The sequence below is a fragment of the Lepidochelys kempii genome, chromosome 7, assembly GCF_965140285.1.
Source record: "Lepidochelys kempii isolate rLepKem1 chromosome 7, rLepKem1.hap1, whole genome shotgun sequence".
Classification (NCBI taxonomy): Eukaryota; Metazoa; Chordata; order Testudines; family Cheloniidae; genus Lepidochelys; species Lepidochelys kempii.
The window spans coordinates 67276268-67292104 of record NC_136386.1 but is presented as its reverse complement, the minus strand read 5'-3'; the positions used below and the strand labels follow the sequence as shown (position 1 = coordinate 67292104).

General features: G+C 44.4%; 1 protein-coding gene and 1 long non-coding RNA gene across 3 annotated transcripts in view; one reads left to right on the top strand and one right to left on the bottom strand.

Annotated features, from left to right (window-relative positions):
- ANXA11 (annexin A11) overlaps positions 1-5123 on the bottom strand; it is a 76545-nt gene extending 71422 nt beyond the window's left edge. Inside the window, exon 1 of one of the 2 annotated variants that reach the window (XM_073353239.2) lies at positions 4786-5123. The gene's annotated coding sequence lies outside the window, so the exon portion shown is untranslated. Of the gene's footprint in view, positions 1-4303; positions 4389-4785 lie in introns of those variants that run through there. The other variant, XM_073353240.2, reaches the window with a different exon arrangement.
- Positions 4541-15837, top strand: part of LOC140914712 (uncharacterized) — a 29147-nt gene continuing 17850 nt past the window's right edge. Inside the window, exons 1-2 of the long non-coding RNA XR_012159964.2 lie at positions 4541-4897; positions 5567-5651. This is a non-coding gene — a long non-coding RNA (uncharacterized LOC140914712). The remainder of the gene's footprint in view (positions 4898-5566; positions 5652-15837) is intronic.

Genomic DNA, 15837 nt, shown 5'->3' with positions numbered 1-15837 from the left:
TAAAAAAAAATATATCTATGTATTAAATTTGTGACAACTCCTTGGGGAAGAATTGTATGTCTGCTGCTCTGTTTTACCCACATTCTGCCAAATATTTCATGTTATAGCAGTCTCGGATGATGATGACCTAGCACATGCTGTTCGTTTTAAGAACACTGTCACTGCAGATTTGACAAAACGCAAAGATTGCTACAGCACTCAACACAAGGTTTAAGAATCTAAAGTGCCTTCCAAAATCTGAGAGGGACGAGTTGTGGAGCATGCTTTCAGAAGTCTTAAAAGAGCAACACTCTGATGCTGAAACTACAGAACCCGAACTACCCAAAAAATAAATAAATAAATAATCAGCATGGACGCATGTCCTCTGGCACGGGGGTTGAAGCATGTAAATATCCTGCAATGCTGGCTACAACAGTACCATGCGAACGCCTGTTCTCACTTTCAGGTGACGTTGTAAATAAGTGGGCAGCAGTATCTCCCTTAAATGTAAACAAACATGTTTGTTTTAGCAACTAGCTGAACAAGAAGGAGAACTGAGTGGACTCGTAGGCTCTAATATTTTGCTTTTTTTTAAAAAAAAAACAGTAATTTTTTGTACATAATTCTACATTTGTAAGTTCAACTTTCATGATAAAGAGATTGCACTACAGTACTTGTATGAGGTGAACTGAAAAATACTATTTATTTTGTTTTTTACAGTGCAAATATTTGTAATCAAAAATAGATGTACAATGAGCACTATACACTTTTTATTCTGTGTTGTAACTGAAATCAATATATTTGAAAATGTAGACATCCAAAAATAAATAAATGTTGTTCTATTATTTAAGTAACAGTGCAATTAATCACACGATTAATCGTGATTAATTTTTTTAATCGCTCGTCAGTCCTAGTTATAAGGCAATACTGAAGCATTTGTAACTAAGTCACCAGACAAAAGAGAAGCATTGAATGTGACATATTAGTTTCCAGCAGGAGACATTATCTCCTGCCCAAGAAAAGAAGGCCACCACCACCACCACCACCAGAGAACCATTGGGGAACATCAGAGGACAAAAGACTTTGTTGACTGCTCCTCCTTCCCCCCTCCCCACCAGGAGAGGTGCAAGTGAATTCCTCCCAACAGCTGAATTTGCAGATGGTGGGAAGGAATCAAAAGCCCTATCAAGGATGAACTGTATCTTTTATGCTGCTTGAACTCTGAAGGGCAAAGATTATTAAACATAAACAAAAGAATACCTGTGCTTACTCTAGGTTAGTGCTAAAGAACACAGAAAGTTTGCTTATTATAGAAGTCTCTATTACTTTTGGAAACTTAAGATCAGAACCCATGTGTTTTTATCTATGTTTACCTGCTTCAACCTTGTAAATAACACTTATTTCCTTTTCCTAGTTAGTAAGTCTTTACACAGTTTATTACAAGCTTGGCTACAAGCATTGTTTTTGGTGATAGATCTAAGGTGCAACTGACCTGGGGTAAGGGACTGGTCCTAATCTGAATATTATTGTGATTTTTGGTGTAAGGGACCATCTATCACAAAATAGATCAGAGTACCCCAGGGGACTGTCTATGACTCCATGTTAAGGCTGGTATAGTGCTGGAGGAATTTACACTTGATAATTGGCTAGTGAAATCTAAGTACAGAACTCAGAACCAATTTGAGGTTTGTGCCCTGGTTCTTAACAGTCTGCCCTGAGGTTGGTACCTATGCTCTTAAGCCACTGCAGGCATGACAGGCTCTCATGATGCAGGACTTCTGGTGACTACGAGGTATAGGATTAGCAGGTGGGATTTCCAAAAGAACCTCAATGAGTCTGGGAACTCGGCCTTGCTCAATAAGGAGCTAGATATGAGGCCAAGTTTTCTGCTAGCATAACTCCACTGTAAACAGAGAAAACAACCTTATAGGTATTTTAAGGCTTGGTTTAAGGACATTTATTTCTGATGGCTTACCCAATGGCAGTTGTATTTATATATTTTATGGGTTGAGGGAAAGAGCCGCCATGCACACTCTCATGTCTGTTTTTCCCAATGCAGTTTCCCCTCACTTCCTGAAGCATCACTTGCAATTCCCCCTTGAGACACTAGATCCACCCCGTATATGCTCCACCTCATGGCAGGGATTCCCATTCATTCGACAGTTTGTTTCTCTGGCTATGTTTACATTTGAGCTGCAATATGTGTCTCAGCTCACACAGAGGTACCCACGTTAGTGCCTAAAGTTAGCTGCGTGTCCACAGTAGCATGGGTGAGAGCTTAGACTTGCCACCCCAGGACATGGCCAGGTGGTCGGGAAGGTTTGTACTCCAGGCCAAGTGGCCGCCTGTGCCACCAATGGACACACCACTATGTTTAGCGCTACACAAACTGCTAATCGCACCTCCCAGCATGAATAAGAACATAGAACACAAGAATGGCCATACTGGGTCAGACCAATGATCCATCTAGCCCAATATCCTGTCTTCTGACAGTGGGAAATGCCAGGTGCTTCAGAGGAAATGAACAGAACAGGTAATCATGAAGTGATCCATCCCCTGTTACACGCTCTCAGCTTCTGGCAAACAACGGCTAGGGACACCATCCCTGCCCATCTTGGCTAATAGCCATTGATGGATTTATCCTCCATGAATATCTAGTTCTTTTCTGAACCCTGTTATGGTCTTGATCTTCACAACATCCTCTGGCAAGGTATTCCACAGGTTGACTGTACATTGTGTGAAAAAAATACTTCCTTTTGTTTGTTTTAAACCTGCAGCCTATTAATTTCATTTGGTGGCCTCCAGTTCTTGTGTTATGAGAAGGAGTAACTAACACTTCCTTATTAATTTTCTCCACACCAGTCATGATTTTATCAGATCATATATCCCCCCTTAGTCGCCTTCCCCCCCGGATGAAAAGTCCCAGTCATATTAATTTCTCCTCATATGGCAGGCACTAAACCCATACCCCTAATAATTTCTGTTGCCCTTTCTGAACCTTTTCCAATTCCAATATATCTTTTTTGAGATGGGGTAACCACATCTCCACACAGTATTCAAGATGAGGAAGTACCATGGATTTACATAGAGGCAATATGATATTTTCTGTCTTATCTATCCAATTCCAAACATTCTGTTCACTTGACTGCCGCTGCACATGGAGTGGATGTTTTCAGAGAACTATCCACAACGACTCCAGGATCTCCTCCTTGAGCGGTAACAGCTAATTTAAACCCCATCATTTTATATGTACAGTTGGGATTATGTTTTCCAACGTGCATTACTTTGTATTTATCAACATTGAATTTCATCCGCCATTTTGTTGCCCAGTCACCCAGTTTTGAGAGATCCTTTTGTAGAGCTTCAGAGTCTGCCTGGGACTTAACTATCTTGAGTAGTTTTGTATCATCCGCAAATTTTGCCACCTCGCTGCTCATCCCCTTTTCCAGATCATTTATGAATATATTGACTCAGTCTGGGCCCAGTACAGACTCCTGGGGAACACCACTATTTACCTCTCTCCATTCTGAAAGCTGACCATTTATCCCTACCCTTTGTTTCCTATCTTTTAACCAGTTACCAATCCATGAGAGGACCTTCCCTCTTATCCCATGACTGCTTACTTTGCTCAATAGCCTTTTGTGAGGGACCTTGTCAAAAGCTTTATAAAAATTGAAATATACTGTATTCACTGGATCCCCCTTGTCCACGTGCTTGCTGACCCCCTCAAATTCTAGTATATTGGTGAGGCATGATTTCCCTTTATAAAAACTTTCTATCTTCCTCTCTAGGATTTAACTTCCACTTTTTAAAGGATGTCTTTTTGCCTCTCACTGCTTCTTTCACTTTGTTGTTTAGCCAAAGTGGTACTTGTTTGGGTCTATTGCTAGGTTTTTTAATTTGGGGTATACTTTTAAATTGAGCCTCTATTATGGTGTCTTTTAAAAATTTCCATGCAGCTAGCAGGGATTTTAATTTTGGTGTTGTACCTTTTAATTTCTGTTTAACTAACCGCCTCATTTGTGTGTAGTTCCCCTTTCTGAAATTAAATGCAACACACCTAAGAAGAGCGAGTGATGTGACAACATTCTGGATGGGAATTCAGGTGAAGAGGAAACACTTTCAGCTGACTAAAAGGCACATTTATAACTTATGTAACATTTAACAATATATTTCAAGAAGGTTATTTGTATTAGCCACTTTCCTGAAGCTTACCAGGAAGCAATCACATGGCATCTACCCAAAAGAAGTGTAGGAAAATGTGTGCATAGGGAGGCATGTAAATATGGAATTTTATACTTCTCCCCTCCCCCCATATACATACCGCTCCTGTCCTTTTAGTAGTAGTCACTGAGCAGTGCAATTGACACGCATTGCCATTGCAGCCCTGCCTGTGGCCCCCATTGTGCTAGGTGCTGCACGGCACAGAAAGACATTCCCTGCCCCGACAGTCCCTGCGCCCCCCCCCCCCGAGTTTGCGGTCCAATCGCAGCAGCCCCCCCGTCAAGCTACACCAGAAACCCTGGGTACGCTCCAGCCAAGGGGCCGGAGTCTGACTGGTTCTGCCCGGCTGCAGCTCCCCGGGCTTTCAGCGGGTGGGAGTTTCCCTCGCTTCTGGCTGCCGGGAGACCGGCCTGGGGCCGGGGCGCCAGGGTGGGTCGGGGCTGGGCGCGCCGCAGAAGAAGGGGGCGAGGAGCTTGGGGGGCTCCCGCCCAGCCCCGTCCAAGTGCCACGGTCGCTCCTGCGCCGCTCCCCGCTGTCCCCCCCTCGCCTGACCCAGCCACTCCTGCACCCCCGGGCTCCTACCTGCGGGACGCGGGGCTCCCCGGAAGCTGAGGCGGCCGCGCGTCCTGTGGGCCGAGGCGCTTTCGGGGCGGAGCCGCAGCTGCTTACAAGATCTCTTCCTCCTTCCCCCGCTGTGAGTAGAGCAGGGCCGCGGGCGGGGAGGAGAGAGACTTTCACTCGCCCGCAGCCCCACGCCCCCGCCCCCGCGGTGGAAAACGTGACAGCGCGCCCCTGGTCCCAGCGGGCCGCGCCGCTCGGAAAACGCAGGTGCGGCTCGCTCCGCGCTCCGGCGAGCTTCGCTGTGCCCCGGGCGAGCTCCAGCTCCAGCCCCAGCCCCAGCCCCTCCCGCTGCCATCCAGCCAGGGGGCTGCCCAGGCAGCGGCGCGTGGGGTTCCCCGGGCTGGGCGGGTCAGTGTTACAAAGGGTTAGCACGGGTGTCTGGGTGGGGCTTGAAAAAAATCACCCCACATGGACTACATAACTACCCTGTGACCTGCATGTGGAGTCAGGGGGTCTCCCACGTACTGGGCTTCCTTTCCACTGTCACTAAACCGAAAAGGAAACTGACGGAATATTTCATGCCATTTTTTTCTTGCAACATCCTTTTGACTAACTCTCAGCTGATTGAACCCTCCCCAACCTCGGTGAAGTCACCCTGAGGTTGCACAGACTGTAGGTCAAAACAGCATTTGGGTCAGGCTTTTTAATAGCCCTTTAGACGTGGAGGAGCCAGCCCCTCCGTCACTAAGTCACCACTCCACTGCTGTCCTTTCGCACCCACATTAATAATTATTCTTTATAGTGCCCCAGTACCTAGGGACCCCAGCCTGGATCAGGACTAAGCTTCTGTACAAGCACAGAACAAAGACTGGCCCTGCTCCAAAGAGGTTGGTACATAGAAGCAATGGTGTGGTAGTCTCAGGCTATACATTTTGTTTAGAAAATATTGCACTGAGGACATGGTTATTTTGAAAATACCTCTTACATTTACACCCTCCCTTTCATCCAGCAAGTAGCTACTTTCCACACAACCGCCCTGATTATCCCTTCTGCTTCCATTCAGATTATAAATGTCAATGATGGGGGGAGGGGAGGGAGAGGGACGGGCATCAAAAGATGCTGGAACAAGGATTTTAAGGCTAGGTGTGTAATCGCGATGATCAGATCTGATCACCTGCCTAGCACGCCTCAGAGAACTTCACCGGTAAATTCTGCAGCAAACCCCTCAAACCTGTTTGAACTACAGCATATATTGCATCTCATTATGCCTTTTTTCTTCTAGATTAAGTACACTAGTACATATGTAAGCAAAACTTTTGTCCCTTGGGGGTGTGAAAAAAGACACACCCCTGAGCGCCATAAGTGTGCTTACCCCGGCAAAAGTGTGCACAGCGCTATGTCAGTGGGAGACACTCTCCTACCAACATAGCTACAGCCGCTGGTTGAGCTGGTGTTATTATGTCAGCTGGAGAGCTCTATCCCGTTGGCATAATGTGGCTACAGGAGTGCTCTTGCAGCAGCAGATCTGTATCGGTATAGCTTGTAAATGTAGACATGACCTTAAGAGCTGTCTATTATCAGAAATCTTTATCCCATGTAGGTAGTTGTAGAGCATAATGCAGTCACTTCTTCACCTTCTCTTGGATAAACTAAATAGATTGAGTTAGGGGACTGGATGATATGCATCCAAAGAGTTCTGAAGGAATTTAAGAATGAAGTAGCTGAACCACTATCAAAAATCTGCAATATCTCCTTAACATCAGCTAATGTATTAGAGAGTAGGGAATGTTGTGCTTACGTTCATAAGTGGTGCTGAGGATGATCCTGGGTGCTACAAGCCCATCAACCTTACTTCACTACGAGGAAAACTGCTTGCCATGATCATTTAAAATAGAATTATTAGACACCTGGGTGAAAATGATATGATAAAGGCAAGGCAACACAGCTTCTGTTGAAGAAAATCATGACTTTCCCTTCAATCTACTAGAATTCTTTGAGAGCATCAACAAATCAGTGAATGAAGGTAAACTGGTTGACAATTTTTTTGAGCTTGCAAGAAGCATTTGACAAAGTCCCTTACAAGAGGCTACTACTGAAACAAAATAGTAATGGAGTAAGAATTAAAGTAATGGATTAGAAACAAGCCAAGAGAGAAAACAGAGTACACATAAATGTTCAATTTTTCACAGGCCAAAGTGGGTAGTCTAAAGTTCTATACAGGGATTGCTTATGGTGAAGATTTATAAACCATCTGGAAGAAGGAAAGAACTGCAGTGCATCCAACTTTGCAGATGAGACAACATTATTTAGGTTAATCAAAAATAGTGAAGACTAAAGGAACTTCAGAGGGCAGTTGTGCGTGTGAGAGTGCAACATTTGGTCCCTCTTGCTCACTATTGCGGCACACTCAGCATGATGGGTCTGGGTTTCAAGCTGTTTCTGAGGAGGTAGGAGTAGGTCAGGTTCTGTCCCCTCAGGCAGAACAGAATGTATACTTCTGGGGGAATTCTGCACCACTGCGCAACGCAGAATTTTGCAGAAATTAACGTGCATGCAGAATTTCCTTTCCCTCACAGAAATGGACCTCAGTGCTGCTAGCTGCCACTAAGAGCCACTGGACCCAACAGAGCCCAACTCACACATAGACGACACTGCTAGGGGAGAGAGACAGAGCTAGAGGGTTCCTGGCAACTGCAGTTCCCAGCATGCCCTGAGGGAAGAAGAGCGTGGTGCGCAGGAAACTGCATGTAAGCCTGGTACCAAGCATCAGGCTGTTTCTCACTCTGGATCTGTGGGTGGGAAGGGTGCAGGTGTCTGGGCTGCGGGGGGCACAGCTGGGCTCTGGAAGGAGGAGGGGGTATGGGTATCTAGGCAATGGCTATGACTGGGCTCAGGGTGGGAGATGAGGTGCAGATATCTGGGTCGGGGCAGCCCCTCGGCTGGGCTCTGGGTGTACTGGCGGGGGGGGGGGGGGAGGTTTATGGGTGTCTGTCCCCTGGCTGGACTCAGGTGGGGAAAGGGGCAGAGAAACAGTAACTGGATTGTCATTGGGGTTTCTTTAACTCCTGCAGGAATTTTTGTGTGTGTCTATATTTTTACAGACACCCTTGCTGACAGATATTTTGAAATAAATTACCAAAATAATTGAAACTGGTGTGATTATGTAGTTTTATTTTGACAAATAAAATGGCAGAATTTTGCAGAATTTTAAAATAGTGTACAGAATTTTTTATTTTTTAGCACAGATTTTTCAATTTTTTTTCTCGCAGAATGCCCCCAGAGTAAAGAATGCTGCATCTCTAAATTCAGAGCAATTAATGTCACAGTCTGGCATCACTATCAATATGCTCAAATAAACTTGTTAGTCTCTAAGGTGCCACAAGTCCTCCTTTTCTTTTTGCGGATACAGACTAACACGGCTGCTACTCTGAAACCTATCAATAGAGCAACACTGTCACAATCACAGTCCTGAGGTAATTTAAGTGTACTGATAAGGAACAGAATCATTGTTCCAGCATTATGAACCAAATCCTGTTCCCATACTGTCTGACCATTCACTTCAGTGGAATCAGGCGTTGGTGCCAGTGACATATTTCTACCAGTCCATAGCACTCTCCTCCTACTTTTCTCTCCATTTAGTACTTTTGAGTTGGTCTGTTTAGAAAAGGGACAAAGTGTAGTCTGCAAAGGGATAATGTTAGCTCAACCATGAGTATATAAGAATATTTAATTACATAAAGAATGGAAACATTTTCCAAAAGGAAAGTGTGCAAATCACTATGTTATGGAGCCAGAATTGACTTTTACATCAAGGTATGTGCCTGCTTACTTCAGAGTTTGTTTAACTGAAAAGCAAGGTATTTACCAAGACTCCTGCCAAAGCCCCCCTTCCTTTTGTTCATTCTTGGCCACATTCACTTTACAACTCTCAAGGTAAAACGAAGTTAAGATCTGCAACTGGAACCTCTTTTACATTTGTGTAACACCCTTCATCCCAAAAGGATCAGAATCACATCACCACTCAACCTCAGCTCCCTCTAGGGTAAAATGTGGCTGACAGCAGTACCACATAGTCGTTTAGATAAGGAAGGGACAAATGCTAGAATATAGGGAGTAGAGCTGGCTGGCTGTATACATATATAATGTCAATTATGAATTAAAAAAAAAAACAAACACACCCAACATTGGAATTAAAAAGCAAAGTTTTTAAGCTGGTTTTTCAACCAGCTCCAAAAAGGAGCCTTCTGCTGAAATGGAACCAGCTCTGCAGTAGATACAGAAGCAATTCTGTATCAGCAACATTTGTAACAGTTTGGGAGGGGAAAACTCAAAGGTACTTACTTTCTCCAGCTGGAAACTACAGGAGTTCAGGGATTCAGACTATAGTTCGCAAACTGGAACAAAAACCCTGAACCTGCATTCTCCTACACCTTGTATAGTCATTTACCCCTGTGCAACAAGAGTACAAAGTGGGTGTAATATGCTACCATTCTGTTTTATTAGCAATTTACACCCATTGGTATAAACAGCACAAGGTGTAAGGCAGGTCCAGGACTTATTACAAGGTGTTTTGCTTTGATAAGGGCTATAAGATCTTTAATGACCAGAAGTAATCAGGATCTTCATTTTTCAATGTCATCTGGACTATTGTCCCCTAACATTACGCCAGGGTACTGGGTCAATACGGATTCAAAGGGAAGAATCAGAAACACCATTTCCTGCAGCACCTGCATTTTCCTGGAAGCTCTCCCAGCCTTCATCTGCAGCCTTATTCCTTCCCCTCACCAGACCATGCGTATGCATGCTGGGACTGGGCAATGGAAACTGCTAGGTAACAGTAATAGCACCATATCACATACACCTGTGATTTCACAGCTGCTGTCTTCCTTTCTTTTTCCATGGAAGCATATGCTGCTTCACTTGCCTGCATTTTGCAGCACTTTCACCTGTCCTGCTGCACATTCAGGTGCTGAAAAGCTCAAAGATAAGACGCCCAACAGTTTACTCATTAAAAAGAAACCAAAACCCACCACAAAATAGAATTAAAAGGCTTGGGAATTCTGGGCCATTGTCAATAAATCCAGGAGTTACACAAAGTCTATGTCTGAGACAGGAAGGCTGTATCTAGGGGTTAGGCCACCAGCCTAAGATATGGGAGATCTAGATTCAAGTCCCTGCTCTGCCAAAGACTTCCTGTGTGACCTTGTGCAGTTCATTTTGCCTCTCTGTGCCATAGTTTTATCAATACCAATAATAGTACTTCCCCCATCTTACAGGGCTGTTGGGAGGATAAATACCTGGCAGACTGTGCAGTGCTCAGATACTATGGTAACGGGCAAGGTACACACCTAATAGTTTTAGATAGCAGTATACGAAACTTTCTTATAGAACAGGAGCCATGAAAGCTTCCTAAAAGTGGGGGGTCACTGGCGTCCGAACTGTGGACGTGCCCCTATGCTGTCCCTTCCCCCAACCCTGCTCTGACCAACTGCTCGCCCTTAAGGCCAGTAAAAAAAAGTGATGGAGCCATGGCCCTCTGGTCCCCCAGTTCCGGCGCCCTGTTACAGAATTCTTGCTGCAAAGCCTTATTCTGCACATACATTAGCTTTCTCTCCGAACAGGCAATAAATCATGAGACTTTGGCCTCCATGGCTGTCATTCTGGCACCTTTCACCATCACTAAATTTCACTCAAATATTAGGAGAGGAGTTAGTTAGACATTTCCATCTAGGCAGCATATATATGCAACAAAAAAAAATCTATCTTTATGTGAGAAGCAGATTAAGGATTTTAAATAAGCTAATTTATTAAGATTTAACAGATGGAAGTGCTGCCTGTTTCCATTTAATTAATATGAACATCTCCATTCAAAAGCATATTTCATTCAAATCCAAGTGTTACAATGGGGTTGCATAGTGTTTTACTACTTTACCGGACATGATTCCAGCTTTTGCTGCTGACTTCACATTCGGCATTTGGAACTATCCCTAGAAGGGACTGGCTCACCCTCTCCTGTTTTGATTGCTCTACAATTTCCCTTAGCAACTGCTGCCAGCTGAACTTTTCCTGTTATTGCTCCTTATGCAACTCACTTGGCTCTTCTGCCTAAGGCCATAGGTTCTGCATAATCACATTCAGTCCTGAAATCTAATCTAGTTACATTTGTAAACCTATTATCTGAACCTCTACCTTATCCCAATCCCTTCCTTGCACCCCACATATCTCATGCTGGGAGACTAGGAAGGGATTTGGATAATGCAGCAGTTAGGATATTAGAACAGAGACCCCCAGCCAGGATTGTGAAGAGGTTGAGCCCCCCGCCATAGGGGTGGCCCCCTGCTGCCGAATAGTTCCCGAGGCAGTGCAGGAAACCCTCTGCAGCCCCATGTCCCTGCCTGGCGCAAGGTGCAGGGAAGGCTGTGGTCCTGGGGGGGAGCAGAGCAGAGTCCTGGCCAGGGGTCTCTTCCCTGCTCTGCCCCGCTCCTTATGCCTGCAGAGATTGGGTATAACTAACTGAGTGAGGGGGGCTGAGCAGAGACCTCCCACCAAACTGCGAGGGGAAGAAGGGCAAGCCCCTGGCTGGGGGGTGGAGGAGGCCACGTTGCTGTTCAATCATAGAATCATAGAATATCAGGGCTGGAAGGGACCTCAGGAGGTCATCTAGTCCAACCCCCTGCTCAAAGCAGGACCAATCCCCAGTTTTTGGCCCAGATCTCTAAATGGCCCCCTCAAGGATTGAACTCACAACCCTGGGTTTAGCAGGCCAATGCTCAAACCACTGAGCAATGGTTCCTGCCGTCTTGATTATCTGGAGTCCCAATTATTCAATAAAATCCATGTCCCCCAACCTAGTTGGATAATTAAGAGTATACTGTGCCTTTAATTTTCAAATTGCACTGTGCAATTTCTGGGGGGGAAATGAGCAGGTGAGTATAGTAGAAGGACCAGGCTGGTACTGGCCTGAATGCCCAGCCATTTCTACAGATTTTATATTGGCAATTCATGCAATTTTATCAGGAGTCTCGTGATAGTTGGTGTTTTTCTTAAAGCCCCAACTCCTGGAGTCTCCTGATAGAAGCTGAAAATTTCAGCTTCCATTTTAAAACAGACATTTCTAATTCCAGAGGCAACCTTGCCTAAAGATTAAATAAACAGAAGATAAACATAAAGAATCCCAAATTTATTATTTTTAAAAATCTCATGCACTTGTGGGGGCCTCACTTGAGTGCTTGGGGTTGAAGGTACTGGATGCAGAAATAGTCATTAGTTATTAGAGAACCTTAAACTGATCCCATTTATCTGAATGGGGTGTTAACCCTGAAGGCTAATGGTAGTCGTCAATATTGTTAACTATTTTATTGCCATCATTTTAACCAAAATGCTACCCCAGGTTTGTGAGTGGGGCTTGGGTTTAATGGGTGGAGTTTAACAAGAAGATTAAACTCTTTTCCCCATCTGTCTCTTAGATATGGATAGTGAACTGACCTCCAAGCACCTCTTGCTATCCTATCAGACAATAAGGATTTTAAGAATCGGGTCAAGAGTTGAGCACAGGATTTCCTTTTCTTCAGCGAACCCTCTGTTCACTGGGCTGTGCTCCCCGGGCTGTGCATGTAATGTGGGAGTCTGCTTGTGCTTTGCTGAACTGTAGCGTTGTGTTTCAACAGCCTTGCAAGTTCAGGAACAGGATATTTCACCAGCAGCAGATTGCTGGAAAGGAATGTGCTGAGCAAAAGGGAAGACACTTTCCCCCAGCACCTTCCCTATGTCAGGATGAGTCTCTGCTGAAGCGGAAATAGGGTGTGCTGCTCTAGGCTGATAGCAGGTAGCTCTGGCAATGGTATTAGATTTCCTCCTGTCACATAAAAATTTCTCCACAACCTATAGTGCATGCTGTTTACTACTGGCATGGGAAATGCCATGCATATTAAAAAAACAAAACTGGACTAAAGGATAAAATATAATTCAAACCAGTTGTTGTGCAACTTGTGATGCCCTCAGTTTACCCCATGTTACACTCCTGGAATCTGATCCCGGAAGCTTTTGAGGGCTTCACTGACCTCAATAGGAGCTGAGGGTATTCAACACCTTGCAGAACCGTGCCCTTAAATTACAGCATATTTCTATGGGCACAATACTAGAAACAATTTAGAGTATGTTTTATTTCCACAGAAGTAGCACACTGTTCCCATAACTCGGCCCTGACTCCCCTCAAGAGTCCTTGCCACATTCAAAGGAAAATGGTGGCATTTTCCATGCAGTTCCCCAAAAGCCTCTTCACCCACCTACTCTACTCCAAGACTCACGCTAAGCAAGGAAACCATTGCCTTTCATATTGTCACATTGTGCCCAGCTAGCTGCACTAGCATTAATCTAATGAATCAGTTATGCATCTGTAGCCGAGATGCTGCCGCTTAACAGTGAGTTGTCTTACTAGAGCAAATCTTACTTGAGAATCACAAGGTGCTTTAGAGCCATTACTTCATGTCTGAGGCACAGAGCTGAAGAGACTTAAGAAAGGCTATTGAGCCTAGTTAAGCTAAGTCAATTTTAAAACTGGTGGGAGGCAAAGTGTAGGCCTGGGTTTAGATGGTTTAATGCAGCATGGCTCATCTTTACTAAACCAATTTTAAATATATATATATATATATATATATACACTGGGTCTTGAAGCCAGTTCAGGAAAAACAAATCAGGCTTCCTTAAACCAGGTCTTCACTGCAGCTCTAAATGATTTAAACCAGTTTAGAACCAGGTAGAAAGTTTCCTCACTGAGGGCTTGGCTACACTTGCGAGTTAGAGCGCATTAAAGCATCCCCTGGCACCCTAGCTCACTACCCGTCCACACTGGCAAGGCACGTAGAGCGCTCTGACTCCATGGCTAGAGCACTCCTGGCACTCCACCTCGGCGAGAAGATTAATGCTTGTTGTGCTTTGGCTGAAACCGGGCGTCAGTGTGAACGAGGTGTTGCTTTATTGAGCTCTGATCAGCCTCCAGAAATGTCCCATAATCCCCTTAAGTCAAGTGGCCACTCTTCTCATTGTTTTGGAATCGCTGCAGGAATGCGGATATGCCCTTTGAAAGCTCCGTTTCCGGTAGCCGGCTGCTTATCTGCTCCGAGACAAACCAACCATTACCGTGGAATGCTGTGTGTGAGAGAGAGAGACAGGAGGATGGGGGGAGTCTGCTGCTGTCTGATCTTACAAAACAGCATGCTGACATGCTCTCAGCCCCCCCAAAAACCCACGCTCTCTCCCTCCACATGCACACAACACACTCCCTGTCACACTCCACCTCACAATGCACTGCTCTCTGTGGCCATTGCAAGAGCTGCTAATGTGGCCATGCCAGTGCGCTTGTAGCTGTCAGTGTGGACAGAATGCAGCACTTTCCCTACTGCGCTCCACGAAAACTCAAAGCGCTCTACATCTGCAAGTGTAGCCATGCCCTGAGTCAGTAGTGGATCACCCTGAGTTTCTCCACTCAACTCTACCTACTAGATAACAATCTGTCCTTCTATCCTGGCACAGGACAATCACTGAATGACAACCATCACCAGGGGGAAAAGATACAATGGAAATACCTAAAGGCTGGTCTACAAACAGAAGTTATGGTACATAATTTCTAGTTAAAGCAGTACAACTTTTATACAAGTATGAAAGTGCTTATACCAGTATAGATTATTCCCACAGGGGAAGGGGAATAAGTTATACCAGTACAAGGCACTTTTAGACTGATATAACTGCATCTACACTAGTTGTTTTACTGGTATAACTATTTTGGTAAAAAGATAAATCGCACCCCTAACCAATATAATCTTACTGGTAAAACTTTTAAGTGCAGACATAAAGCTTTAAAGTGAAAATAGCTAGATTCAATGATTGTATCATGTGTCCATAGGGCCGTACAGTTGTCACTTTATGTACTTACTGTACTTCAGTACTTATAAGGCACTTTAGAGCAAAAGGAACAGACTCTTAGTTTGCATGACTATAAGGACCTGTCTTTGTCAGACTTTTGTTTATCTCTTGTTAAAAAACATAGATCCAACGCGTGGGGAGTATCCACATTAACCTGTACAAATATGTTAAGTAAGTACTTCATGTTGGCAATCAATTGAGGCTAGTGCACCCATACTCTAAGATACGTGTTAACAGGCTGAGTGATGGTCTAGCGACAGCTGGTACACATATCAACCAGGCTCTGTTCTAGATCTGGTAATGCACAGCATAAATAGCTCCTGGGGCAGGTTGGTAGAAAGTTAGGTCATATTACAACACAACCTTGATCAGTCGAGTTAACTAACAAGCATAACTTCATAATCAGAATAAACCTGGCAGCTTGTTGTGTTTAAATTTAGGATTCCAACAGGGTTTATACATTAATTTCACCTCATCTTCTAATGGGAGTCTAAATTGTGTTTGGACAGGAGATGATTTTCCGAGTAAGGAAACTGTGGTTGACCATTCAAAGCATAATATGTTGTTGAGAGCTTGTATGCTCCATCTACAGGTCAGAAGCTGGATTGTATCTCGGAAGATCTTTGTGCTAGCAATAGTGAAGCAGATAAAAGCATTGGGGTCAGTCAGCAGAGGAAGCAGTTCCCATTAGTTTGTGCTCAGATAACAGAAGATGTAATAGGTGTCAGAAAACCAAGACTGGCGAAAGAGGGGAAAAAAAATCTTTCATCCTTTTGATGTTGGTCTTGGTTGCTGCTTCTTAGTAGCGGAGGAGTGAAGCAACCTGTTTTTAAAGGTACAGTTAAGGTCAGAAAGGTGACTGTAAAAATAGCACCTTCTTACTGAGCAGATTTTCTCCCTGGGTGTATTCTGAATCAATCATACATGCTTATTGTCCTGAGAAAAATAAGTTTCAGTACTTTTTAACTGGTGTTAGCACATCAGACCCCAGACAGCTGTGGGAGAGGGAGCTGGTTGTAGCACCACCTGTAGAAATGGTAACTACGGTCTGATCACAGAAGTTGTGCTCCCGGCAATGTTGTGTGAACTAGAAAGAGCCCAGGTTGACTTTCAAGTACCAGGCTGGGGGTTGTAGAGCTGGCCAAAAAAAGT